The following is a 13,384-nucleotide window of genomic DNA, read 5'->3' on the forward strand; positions in this document are numbered from 1 at the left end:
CAGGGTGCACAGATGTTATACACTACTTAGATAGTTTCATGGTGATGGGCCCTGCTGCGTCTGGCAAGTGCGCAGAGGCGCTCAGTGAACTGGTAGACATGTTTCAGGAATTTGGGGTCCCCCTGGCACCCAGCAAGACAGTGGGCCCGGAGACGTGTATGTCCTTCTTGGGGATTGAAATTGATACGGTTGCCGGGGAGTGCAGGTTACCCATGGACAAGGTGCTAGCGTTCTCTCGGGCGATTGAGGCAGCCTTGGCAGGCCCAAAGGTATCTCTGCACCAGCTTCAAGTCCTGGTAGGGCAGCTGAATTTTGCGCTGCGTATCATCCCGATGGGTCGCCCTTTCTCCAGGTCTATTGCCTGTGCTATGGTGGGTCTCACCCAAAAGCACCACAGGGTGCGCTTGAGGGCAGGTGTGAAGGAAGACCTTAAGGTGTGGCGTAGTTTCCTTAAAGACTTCAATGGGCGGGTGGTTTGGCCCGCCCCTCTGGTGTCCAGTGCTGAGCTTGGCCTTTTTACCGACTCAGCGGGTAGCATTGGCTTTGGCGCCATCTTGGGCGCCGCATGGTGTGGGGCAGTCTGGCCACCGGCCTGGCACGAGAGTGGCCTGACAAAAAATATAGCCTTCCTGGAACTCTTCCCTATTTGGGTGGCGGTTACCATCTGGGCAGATCGCTTCAGGGACAGGGCTGTGACTTTCTGGTCTGACAACATGGCTGTTGTCCAGGTCATCAATAGGCAGGGAGCCACTTGCCCGCATGTACTGCACTTGCTGAAATTGTTGGTGCTGGCTTGCTTGAGATTGAACTTAACCTTCAAGGCGGCGCATATACCTGGTATTGATAATAATGCGGCTGATGCTTTGTCTCGTTCCAAGTTGCAGGATTTCCGGAGGTTCCACCCGCAGACGGAGGAGCGAATGACTATGTTCCCTACATCACTGTGGACAATTGGAGCCCCGCTTTAGCGGGGCTGGTAGGTGCCTCCCTGAGTGACCGCACGAGGCGGGCAGATCAACAGCTTTTTAATGTATACAGGTCTTTCACTGAGCAGGCAGGCTTTACAAATATTTTTCCCCAGAGTCGATACATGGTTTTCTTCAAGTATTAAGGGATCAGGGCAGAGCTGTGGCTTATGCAAGGGCCAACTTGTCGGCGATCGCTTTCTTTGCCAAAGTAGCGGGTGAACGGGACCCGGGAGCTTCCTTTCTCATCAGAAAGGCCTTGACAGGGTGGGCCAGACTGGAGGGGCCAAGGCGGGACTGTCGTAGGCCTCTGGATCTCCCGACCTTGATTGACATCCTGGGGGTCTTACCGTCTGTGTGTGATTCACTGTTCGAGGGGGTCTTGATGGGAGCGGCCTTCTGCTTAGCCTTCTATGGGGCGTACCGCCTGGGGGAAATAGTCGGGGCCTCCAGATTGGATCATGGGGGGGGCTTGCAGTTCCGGGATATGGTACTTTCTCGTGGTGGGCTGGTGGTTCTGTTGAGGCGTTCCAAAACGGATCAGGGTGGGAAGGGTGCCTCCATCCACCTTCGTCCCGCCCCGGGGGTGGCGGCCTGCCCGGTAGCCCGGATGCAAGCCTACCTGGCCATACGTCCCGCAGGGGGGGGGGGGCTGGCCCTGTTCATTCACAAGAATGGCCACTGTTTGTCACAGTATCAATTCAAGGCAGTTTTCAGGTTGGCCTTGGGGGAACTGGGTCTGGGTTCTGCCGGTTTTTCCTCTCATCCCTTCAGAATTGGCGCTGCTACCTTAGCGGCCGGGGCGGGCCTCTCTTCTGACGCAGTAAAGGGTGTCGGGCACTGGGCGTCGGGCTGCTACAAAATATATGTGAGGCCTGATTTGTTATGACCAGACTTGGCCTTCTCGTATTTGATGGTGTTTAACGGTGTCTTCTTTCTCCTTCTGATTAGTATGCCCGAGTCGGTGGTATGGGTTCTGGGGCACTCTTTCGTGCGTCGTGCGGCGGTGCGCCTGCAGCAACGGCAGGTGATGAAGCCAGCAGACTTGGGCGAGACCGAATTCTTGTGGCATGGAGTCGGCGGGATGCGGATCCGACACTTGAGGCGGATGGTCGAGGAACTCAGAGTGCAGAAGCGACACAAGTCTCCAGACTGGATTGTGATACATTTGGGCGGCAACGACATGGTCGACAGAGGACACTTGGCTGTCAAGGAGGCCTTACTGGCAGAATTTGCCTGGCTGGGGCACACGTTCCCGGCAGCAAAGATTGTTTGGTCAGGCATGCTCTCACGCAGGACATGGGGCCCAGGAGTCCGGGTTGGATCATTGAACGTTTCAGTGAGGAGACTAAATGGTGAATTGGCAAGGTTGTGCTCAGCGAAGGGCCGCTTGCGCTACATTCAGCACCGGTTGATATCTGGAGAAGCAATGTACCACCAGGACAGGGTACACCTGTCGGACTTAGGAACAGACACTTTCATAAGAGAACTTTGGTCATTCATTGCGAACGCAGGTGGGGAGGGTGTCAGACCTGAGGGCCTTGGCCACCCTTGTGGCGGAAAAGAGACCTGCGAGCAATAAACAGTGATTGATGGGAGGCCGCCTGGCGGACTCCATAGGCCAGCTCTGAGGGGGGATTTTGTAAGCTCTCCGCGGGGAGGAAGTCACCACCGGCTGGGGAGGCTAGGGCGACAGATTTCGAGCCTCCTGGGTGTCCCAGGGCAGCCTGGTGGTAGAGGGGTGGGCCCTGGTAATGACGGACAAGGAACAGGGGTGCGGGTCTACCACTCTAGGGGGCAGGTGCACGGCACCTGGCGTAGGATACCCCAGCGCGAGATGCGAGCCAGATGGGGCTCCTCCCTTAGGGCTGGGGAACTGGAAAAGTACAAGAGTTGTTTTGAAAATTGTAATTTATGAATATCAATATGCATAGTGTATGCTTGTCATGTTTATTCAATGTTGAGAATTAAACATGGCCTTTTTTTACCCCACGGGAATCTCCTGGTTATTACGAATGTAATGTGGGGTACTGCATGTTGTGTTCATGTTGGGGGGAGGCGGGGGCAGAACTGGAGGGTACGGGTCCTAATGCTTCCCGACTGGAGACTCCAAAATCTTTCTTAACGCAGACGACATTCTGCTCACTCTCACGGACCTACGCCGCTCCTTGTCATCTCTGCTTTACATTATAAATGATTTCTCATCCTTTTCTGGCTACAAAATCAATTGGGACAAAAGCAAAGTGCTGCCCATTTCAGACGGCACCACAAAAGCAGCCATACATGAGTTCCCCTACCATTAGCAACCCTTGCGCCTCAAATACCTGGGTCTCTTGGTGAAAAAAGGGATGGATGGGGTGGTAGTAGACAGCCTAAACCCTCTGCTTGCACAGATGCAACATGACTGTGAAAAGTGGAAGGTGCTGGAGCTCTCTATGTGGGGTAGGGTACAAGATGTGCGGTTGGTAACCCTCCCGCGCATGCCACGCTACGCTCAATAGACTCCAGGGTAAAATCCTTTGTGTGGGGTTCCCCATTTGGCAGCGCTGAAACTAAAGGTCTGCGACTCCTGTGGAGGACTGAGCCTCCCGTTGGTAGAGCACTTTTCTCTTGTCCTGCAGCTCTCTCAACTGGCGTACATGCTACCAGGGACCTCAGGCGTGCCATAATGGGTACACATAAAAATGTATCTGTTGTCTATAGAGACGTGCCTCTCTGCCCTCTATGGGGTAAACCAACAAGTTGCCAGGACCCCCTAAACCCGGTGTTGTCCGCCATGCACAAGGCCTGGCAACAGGCACATCGTCTGTTGGGTTCGAACCTACGATTTCTTGAAAAAGCCCCACTATGGTGAAATGCTGGCATATGCATCGACGGGCAGACACTGTCGTGGCCTACATGACGGTGACCTGAACACATTCACGCAATCAAGAGAGGAATTTGCCCTTCCCATGCCACGGTCTTAGAAATTCATCCAATTACAGCACTGCCTGAGGGAATGCCTAGGCCTGTGCCCTTGGTCACTGCCGGCCTTACCAGTGGTATCGTACCTACACACCTGGGGGAAACACAAAGGGGTGACATCTGGACTGTATGGAGTATTCACTTCCCATCTCTACTCACAACCCCTGTCATGAACCCTCTGTACCAAATGGCAGATGAAGATGAAGATGCCTGGGCAGAGCTCCTAGACCGGAACCGTTAGTTATTGCTAACACATCGCGTCAGGAGTTTTCTGCGCGAAGCTTATTTGCACGACTGTGCACCTCATCCTATTCATTCGGCAACCATTATACGTAACAGTTGTTGGACATTTCCAGACCTCCGTACCTCTTTTTAAAGTGTCCGTATCAGCTCCCAAATACATAAACGGTGGTTTTGTTCAAACTACTACTTCGAGGATTGCATTCCAAGGACCCTCTTGCAAGATCTTTCCCAAGAGCCCATTAAATCTGGGCCAACTTACTCTCACCTTTGTTCTTCATTGAAAGCGTGAACACTCCATGACCTTGAATTGGATTCCAAGACCCCCTGATCCCCATATATTTTTAGCGCCCGGAGGAAGGTGCGACCTCATTGTGAGGTCATTACCGAAACAAGCATCGGCGCAATCTATGGAGACCACCAAGAAACAGAGCCAATATATGGAATGTCTGCAATAGTGATATACCTGTCTCTACCTTGAAGATCACTCACTTGGGATACTGATAAAACTTTATTGTGATTATATTACTTTGTACGTAAAAAAAAATAAAAAAAATACTGAGACCTAGTTATCTGTGTACAGGCAGACATCCTATTCTGTTCATTGAATATTTATGATGGATGGTTGTCCCAGCTCTCTTTATTCTTTGTTGCTGTTTTTATAATGTGTAGGCTGTCTGTGGTATGAATGTAGTATGTATGGAAGTGTGGGATCAGAAAAAGTTATTGGTTTGGATGAGGGTACCCACAGATGAAGCCGTACAGCCCCACCTGCCCTCCTCACTCCTCCGGATCCCTGCCCCTCCTCCCCCCCCCTGGCAGCCGCACCACTCCAGAAGAGGGTGGGGCCCGCCAGTGCCACAAGCAGGCACAGAAGCATGGAGCGCCCCACATCATCTGCCATACTTATTCCTTATGGCACCTCACAAGAGATAACTGAAGTGGGGGCTGGGAACACAAAACTCTCTCCAAAAAATCGGATCTTAAAAGCAAATAAAAACTATGGGAGAAATTATTAACAAAAAGAGATAAACAAGTGGTGGAGGTCATCACATTAAAGAAATACTTAGAGGTACAAAGGGTACCAAGAGGATTAAGAATTACATTAATGCCGAGTCATCAGGATTCAAGCAATGAATTACTGGAAAAATGGGGGGGGAGCATATCTTGAATACATCAGTAAGCTTCATGGTAATATTGGTTTAACACATTGAAATTGCCCTAAACAAAAAAAAACAGTTACATGAATTGGAAAACGAATTAGCTGGAATGGAATTAAACCCGCAAATTAGAAAATTCAAAGCGGAGTTAGAAAATCAGATTGAAGGTCATGAAGAATCTGTTCAACTACATAAATGTACCAAATTTCAGCGGACAAGGATGATTCTGTGACAGGTAAGGATATTCACAAATGCCAGAAAATTAGATTTATTAAAACAACAGGATAAATTGAGTAACATTACTAACATGTCAAGGAGTTTTTCTTCCCTAACCTCAATGGATGCCAGTGAGGACAAATCGGATCCAATGGTGGGTGGAACAAAACAGACTTTTTAGTGGATATGCGACTGGTACTTCTGTTGTATGGTGTTTTTTAAATCAAGCCCTTATTCAGGCATAGCCCATGCAACCCAAATACAGGCATGGCTACTTCCATCCGTTCACTAAACGTCACTACGATTTTGTGGAAAACCAGCTTAAGCCAGTAGGGACTGCCTCTTGCTTGAATATTGATTTCTCCAAGAACTCAGTTAGTTTTACAATGAACATCTATTCCTTAGGAGTTCGTTCATGACGTTCATATGCCCGACTTTATGTCAAAGCTGGCATTCCAAAACACCTTCAGGGTATAAATATACCTTCACTTGCTATGGCAAAGCATGGGGGTTCGGAGCAGCTCGGCGAACTACTTGCCCGACGCAGCTCCCAAGAACAAGTGCCAAAGGCAGCCGAATCTCCAGCTCACGCACTGATCATAAAGCTGCCCTCCTCTGCTGAGAATCCAGCTCCAGTGTTTCTGACTCCCCTTGCAGGGTGTTGGTAAATCGAGTCCCGAGACAGAGATACCAGACCTCCTTCATTCTAAGGTATGGAGCTAATTAGAACCTAGAGAGACCTTTGGTAGATTCTTGGCAAAAAACGAAATCTATGCTAAAGACCATACTTACTTCTTCCCTCATACTAGACCTAGGTTAGGTACATTGGGGTATGCGTATTTTAGAAGCACCAGTTGAGTATTTTAGCCTGTGTAATTTATGTATGTACTTTTATATGGCTTAGAAACCATACAATGCTATTACAGTATTATTTTACAATACTATTCTCGCTGTACGCATTATACTTTGCATTCTGTCTTACGATTATAGCTGTTCACCTCTCTTGCATGAGAAAGACGACTGTTCAATAAACGTTTTATTGAAAACGCCCATCTCACTATTTCTCTGCAAACTCTGTAGAAACCAAGCATGCACGATTGACTGAGTGAGATACTGATCTATTGTTTCCACGACTCTGAAGATAGTTATTCCAGTCCTAGGGAAACAAAGTTGAAATGTTTATGCGGTTGTCAGAAACTAATCCCTTCTTGTGAATTAGAGAAAGTTTCTAGTAACCTCTGAGGTAGCTGACACTCACAATTAAGTTTAGTATATTCGATAGAGACCTACTGACCTAAGTCCTACGTCATACCTATAGGATATATAATTCCAATGCGCAGAGCCTATTGGGAATATAGGAACTACAATACACTTAAGCACTGCCAGTGGGAACAAAGCATCGGTACACAGTCACAGAACTACAGAGGAAGAGGCAGACCCTGCACATATGGAAACAAACCAGAAGACGAAAGAGGGGCCAATGGAACAGAAATAGTGGGGACAACCACAAGGAGTATGCAATTGAAGAAAACCTTCTAGAGCAAACACAAGAACTAGCGATTATAAATCTATCAGAAAGAGAAATGACAGAATCTGAATTGTCATTATTGAAACCATTTGGGTGGCGGAAGCGAACTGAATAGGTTACGGGCGGGGAGCCGTTACTTTGCAAAGGACAAGTAACGTGAAGATTACCCCCTCCGCTAGCCCATGACGAAAGCACTGTGAATACGTGTTGTTGTGGCCCCTGGGAATTCTAGGAGTGCCTTCACGGGTAACACCGTGAGTTGTCTTTTAATTTTTGATATTTTTCACACATCATATCCTCATGGAGAGGACACGCCTTAGCGAGCGTGGACCACCGGGGATACTCACTTTTTTGGTCCTGAAGAAAGCTGCGCGAATCTACTGACAGCTGAAACATGTCGACCTACACCTTTGTAGGATACAGGGGCTTAAAATATAACCTCTGAGGTATCCTATACACAGTTTTTATTGATACTAACTGACCTTTGAATAAAAATGCTTAGGGTACAGTTATTATCTTTTAACCTCACTATCACCTTAACCAAACACACACAGAAAATTCTTGTTTACAACAACCAGCTCCGCTGTAAATCAGGCGTTGTAGCACACTGGGGGGACATTCGGTTCCTCAAGTGAGAGCCCTATGATGAAGCATGTCACCACTAGGATGAGTGAGGGCTCTTCTTAAAAGCAAGATATATTTGTCACTGTGTGTGCAGCACTTTTTGGTTCATATATAACGTCTCTCTATTTATGGGTTGAGTTTTTCTGGTTGCTTTGGATATCTATATTACTATAGCACTATTGAGTCACTCTTCAGTTGTTGTTGCATTATTGAAACATGGCCTAAACTTCTTCCCTACTGCTCACATGGACATGGCGCAAACAAGAATTGACCTTTACCAATATGTGAGGAAAATTAAATTGGCGAAATTCTTCACAGAAAATCAACAAATGAAAAGTTGCGAAAGGACCATCAAGCACCTGAGTTCCACCTTGTTAGTGAAGGACTCTGCAAATCTAATGTCATTAATCAACTTGGATACCACAAAGGAATCAAAAAATGTGGTTTTGGAAGATGCCTGTCTACAAATGTGAGCAGGTTTAAGTATAAATAAACCAAAATCACGATTCTATCATCAGTTGACAGCTGGAAATACAATTGATATCTTTCCTGAGGCAATCGTTCATGATATTTACAAATTGAAGAAAAAAAGGCATACTGATAATCTGAGAATAGAAGAGAGAAAATCACTTTTTGACTTAACTCAGGATGATCAAATTGAAATAAAATTATGGATAAAGTAGGCAATATTATCATTTGGGAGAAATCAGGTTACATAAACGAAGCACATGATCAACTGAATAACATAAACTGTTGTGAAAGATTGTACACAAATCCATTTCCGAGCATGAAAATTGAATTGGACCACAAATTGCAGAAATGGTTGGCCATGAATTTGATTGATGTTGAAGAATGCAAATATCTAACAACACAATTGCCAATAACTCCGACCATGTATTTTCTACTGAAGATTCACAAAAAACTTACAAAGCCCCCGGGACGCCCGATCATTTCTGCAAAATGATCTTTATTTGAACCAGTGCCCAACTATGTTGATCATTTTCTGATGCCCTTTGTCCAGAACTTTAGCTACTACATTAAAGACACCAGTGACCTTTTAAGACACCTGAATGGCACACCATGGCAGGAATCATATAGGCTAATCACAATGGATGTGACACAAATATCGAACATGAGATCGGTATTGCTGCCTGTGAGTACTTCCTGAAAGACAGAAACATCCATTATGCTCAACATAATGGGATGTTGCTGGAAATGATCAACATGTGCCTGAATGAAAATGTTTTCCTTTTTGATGAAGACATTTACAAGTAAATAAGAGGTACAGCAATGGGCTTTTCCTTTAGTGTAAGCTACGCCTGTTTAACAATGGGCTGCTGGGAGCAAAAATGGGCCTGGCAAATGGATAACGATAGATTTGTAAGTAAAACAATATTGTGCCTCAGATTCATTGATGATCTGATGATCATCTGGGATGGTTCAGATGAGGATTTTAATGAATACTTTAATATCTTTAATTCCACACCAGCAAATTTCAAATTCACCTACAATATCAGCCAGACAAGGATAACATTTTTGGACATTAAAATCTGCATACAGGATAATCAAATACACACAACCCTACTCAGAAAAGAAACAGTAACAAATGTGACACTACATGCAGAACGCTTCCATCAGCAACCGTTAATTCAAAGCATGCTGTTGGGTGAATTTCTACGTAGATGAAGAATCTGCTCTGAAAATACTGAATGGCAAATACACAGCAACATAACAGCACAAAGATATACGTGAAGAGGCAACCCGCAAAATTTGATTAAAAAAGGATGGGAAAAAGTGACAAAAAAGAAAGAGATGATCTTCTAAAAGCAAAAACCACAGGCCTAAATAACAAATCTGAAACAATCCGATTCATTACAACATATTCTAAAGAGTCAAAACAAATAAAAGAAATATTGAAGAGGAATTTGAAAATCCTCCAACTTGATTCAACTGTTGCTACAATCATGGGAAAACACCCATATATAACGTTCAGAAGAGCAACCAATTTGAAAGATCGTTTGATTCATAGTCACTTTCGGAAAAGGAAGAATAAACCAATGTAACTGTTAAAAACAAAGAGATTTGTGAAATGCCAGAGTTGTAAGGTGTGCCAAATTGCAAAAAATTTCAAAAAAGTATAATTAGCAAATGGACGATCTTGGAAAATTCAAGAACTAATTACATGTAAGAGCCAGTACGTATTTGACGTAATTGAATGCCCGTGCCCTTTGAACTATGTTGGAAGCACGATATGCGAATTGAAAAAACGCGTCTTGGAACATGTCAGAGCCACAATAAACAAAGACCGTAAGAATGCAGTAGCTAAACACATGGAAACTCACCACGGAGGAGATTAGAAGAAACTGAAATTCTTTGCCATTGAAACTGTGAATCGTTTAGAAAGAGATGGTGACTGCGGGAGGGGACTAAGACAGAAAGAACCTCGCTACATCTTGGAGTTCAGGCCGTTCACCCTATACGGTTTGAATCAGAGTGTAGAACTTTATGTACATTTATGAAAAGACATAAGTGAATGACTTTGTTTATTGTTTCCTACTGGTTACATCTTTTAAAATTTGGTTTTATGATTTGGGTTCGGAAATGGATTAATCCTGAGTCCAGCCTGATTAATTCAACACATTTATAATTTTTGTATACATTGAGCAATCAAGTGGATCATAAATTACTCATGGTAATCTTTTATATCAATGATTTAGAGTTAGCAGGATGCTGGCTGTGTATTACTATTATTGTTAAATTCCACTAGAGGAGAATGTAAGGAGCAAAATATGATCAAAATTATTATGAAGGTTGGAATTAACCCACTGGAGGGTTTTATTGATTAAGCATGTTTCTAAACTGCCAGCATAGAAAACCGCTGATGATGTTTAAGTGAATCATCATAAACTATTAACCAGAGATTGGGCTAGATTACAGATGGGATTTTAAATTAATAAATTTGTCCCAGGAACGCTAATGCATTATTTATTACACTATTGTTAAGTTATTTTATGTTTTATTCTCAGAAACTACAACTCCCACAATGCCTAGGATTTGTTAATAGGAAAAGTTGCAATGAATAAAAATGTTTATATTGGTTGAAACAAATGTGGGGGTTACTGTAATCAAGGTCTCAGTGAGACGGAAACACGTTGGTTTCTGGTGTTTCTATGAAAACTTATTGAATTGTTTGGAAAGTAAAGGAATTTTAAGTATCCCTGGAGTGTGATCCATTTCTTTCCCTGCAGAGAGGAGTGTTGAATATATGTATATGGCGGAATCGTTTGTGCGTGAATAAAATCTAAAATCAAGCACTGAACCTTGGGTCCACTCTCGTTTGTCCTGGAGGGATTGAAGAAGCAAGGGATATTAGATATAGCAGAGGCTTGAACAGGTGAAAAGAGCGAACAAAACCGGCAAACACAAATAGTGTGGTTGACCATGGGCAGCAAAAGAGGACTTCCACAAGTCTTAACGGCAGACATGTTGGACTGGCGAAATGCTTAAATAAATCAATCAATCGTACACATAGATCAGCAAGATAAAATCATACTGTAATCAATGTATGAAATCAAAGCTCAACATCATCAATGTTACACATTATATTCAATTAAGCAATCCTCTGTACAAGTTAACGAATATCGCCCTTAAACATTTCAACAACGTGCTACTGTTCACGTGTAATGTGCAGGCATGGATGTTGTGAATAAATATCCACCTAGTGAACTATTCACAGGTGCCAATGCACTGCGATGAGGCCCAGTGTGATCGTATGGGTCAATAAAGTTGTATTCACACCACTGTAACAAACTCTGAAAACCCCATGCATCAAGCGTGAGCCGGGGGTGCCGGCAAAAGTCAATAAAGTTATCCGCACTCTCTAGTGTTCCTCCCACAATGGGATATAACAACAGGTTGCAAGACATATGTCGGGGGCGCCCTATCAGTCAGTATTGGCAAGTGCCATCTGTCCACCATGTACTGCTCAGAGTAAAACAGTGGTACAACTGGTGGGTAACCTCAAAGTGTTGCCAATTGGTCAAAAAGCTCAATGATACACAACTACGACAAAAGAGTCAATCCAAGAATCATGTACTCTACCATCATCATACTGTAGTTAGCCGTTATGACCCAAAGTGTCCCAGTGCCCGTGAAGGGAGAGAGAAAAAGGGTATGAAGCCCGTGTTGATGAGTGCTGGTGATTTGGGCCCCTTCCTTTCCTTCTGTGAATAAAAAGAGAGAGAAAAGAACAGTGATTAAAATACAGGATCGCATGACCCCGCACAACATAAGAATATTATATCTGTTCACAAAAACATCATAACTCGGGCACAGAACTACACAGTATATGAGGATGAAGAAAAACAGACAAGGAAGTACAATCACTCTTTCAAATGTATAGACAGTTCATCCTCCTGATTCAAACCTCCTAGTGTCTTGGTTTGAAAATCAATAATCAATTTGGACTCCCTCTGTCTCAATTTAAGGACCCTGTTACTGCCCCTGGGATTCTTGTTGACCTGTTCCAGGATGATGTAACTAAGGTCCCTGGTATTGGAGAAATGTTTCTCCCTGGATTGGCGTGCTACGGGATACTTGGGGTTATAGTTGGTGATGGCTCGACTATGCTCCAAAATAAGCTTCTTGGCCATGCATGTAGTGCTCCCTATATACCATAGTTTGCATGTGCATTCTATGGCATATATTACAAACGTGGAGCTGCAAGTCAAAAATTGCATGATGACTTTGTTCACTCCATAGTGACTCACCTGCTAGGGACATTTGCTGTTCATACATGCCTTGCAGTGGTCGCAAGGGAAAACCCGCTCAAGGCCCGGATAAGTGTTGATGTCACTGTGGATGAGCATGTCCCTGATGCTCCTCCCCCTTCTGTACGTAATGCTGGGTCCGTCTGGGATGCTACCCCCGATCTCAGTGTCATTTGTTAGAATGCCCCAGTTTTTTGTAATGATATGTTTGATTGCTTCGGAATCTGAGCTGAAAGTCAGTATCATTCTAGTCGCACTCTCCTCAGTTTCTTCAGTGGGAGGTTTCTAAGAAATGGTCTGCTCCCTGTCAAGCGTTCCTGATCTAATGAGTGCCTTTTTGAGCACTCAATTGGGGTAGCCCCTCTCTCTGAATCTCTCAGTGATGATCATACTCTCCAAAGAGTACGCCTCCTCTGTATTGCAGTTCCTCTTAGCCCCTTTAGCAGTTCCCCATATGGAATACTCCACTTAAGGGTATCAGGATGACTGCTGAGGGCATGCAGGATACTGTTACCTGCGGTGGTGTTCCAGTACAGGGAAGTGTGGACCTTGTTATCTTTGATCTCAAGTCTGACATCAAGATATTCAATCCCTGTTCTACTGGTGGTACCACTCAGAACGATATTCTGGTCGCTGGCATTGAGTTTCTCAATGAACTCCTGAGCTTTTTCCGCTGATCCCTTCCATACAATAAACAAATCGTCAATGTAGCAAAGCCACATCAACACATGTTTAAAATCCTGTTGGAAGGCCAGATTGGACCGAATGTTTTCCTCACAGTTTCCCATGAAGATGTTAGCGAAGCTGGGAGCAAAACACGATCCCATGGCAGTACCATTCACTTGACGGAACAGAGCACCATTGAACAAAAAGATGTTATTCGTCAAACAGTACTCTGCCATGTCCAGCAGCATCTGA

The sequence above is a fragment of the Lissotriton helveticus genome, chromosome 1_2, assembly GCF_964261635.1.
Source record: "Lissotriton helveticus chromosome 1_2, aLisHel1.1, whole genome shotgun sequence".
NCBI classification, from domain to species: Eukaryota; Metazoa; Chordata; class Amphibia; order Caudata; family Salamandridae; genus Lissotriton; species Lissotriton helveticus.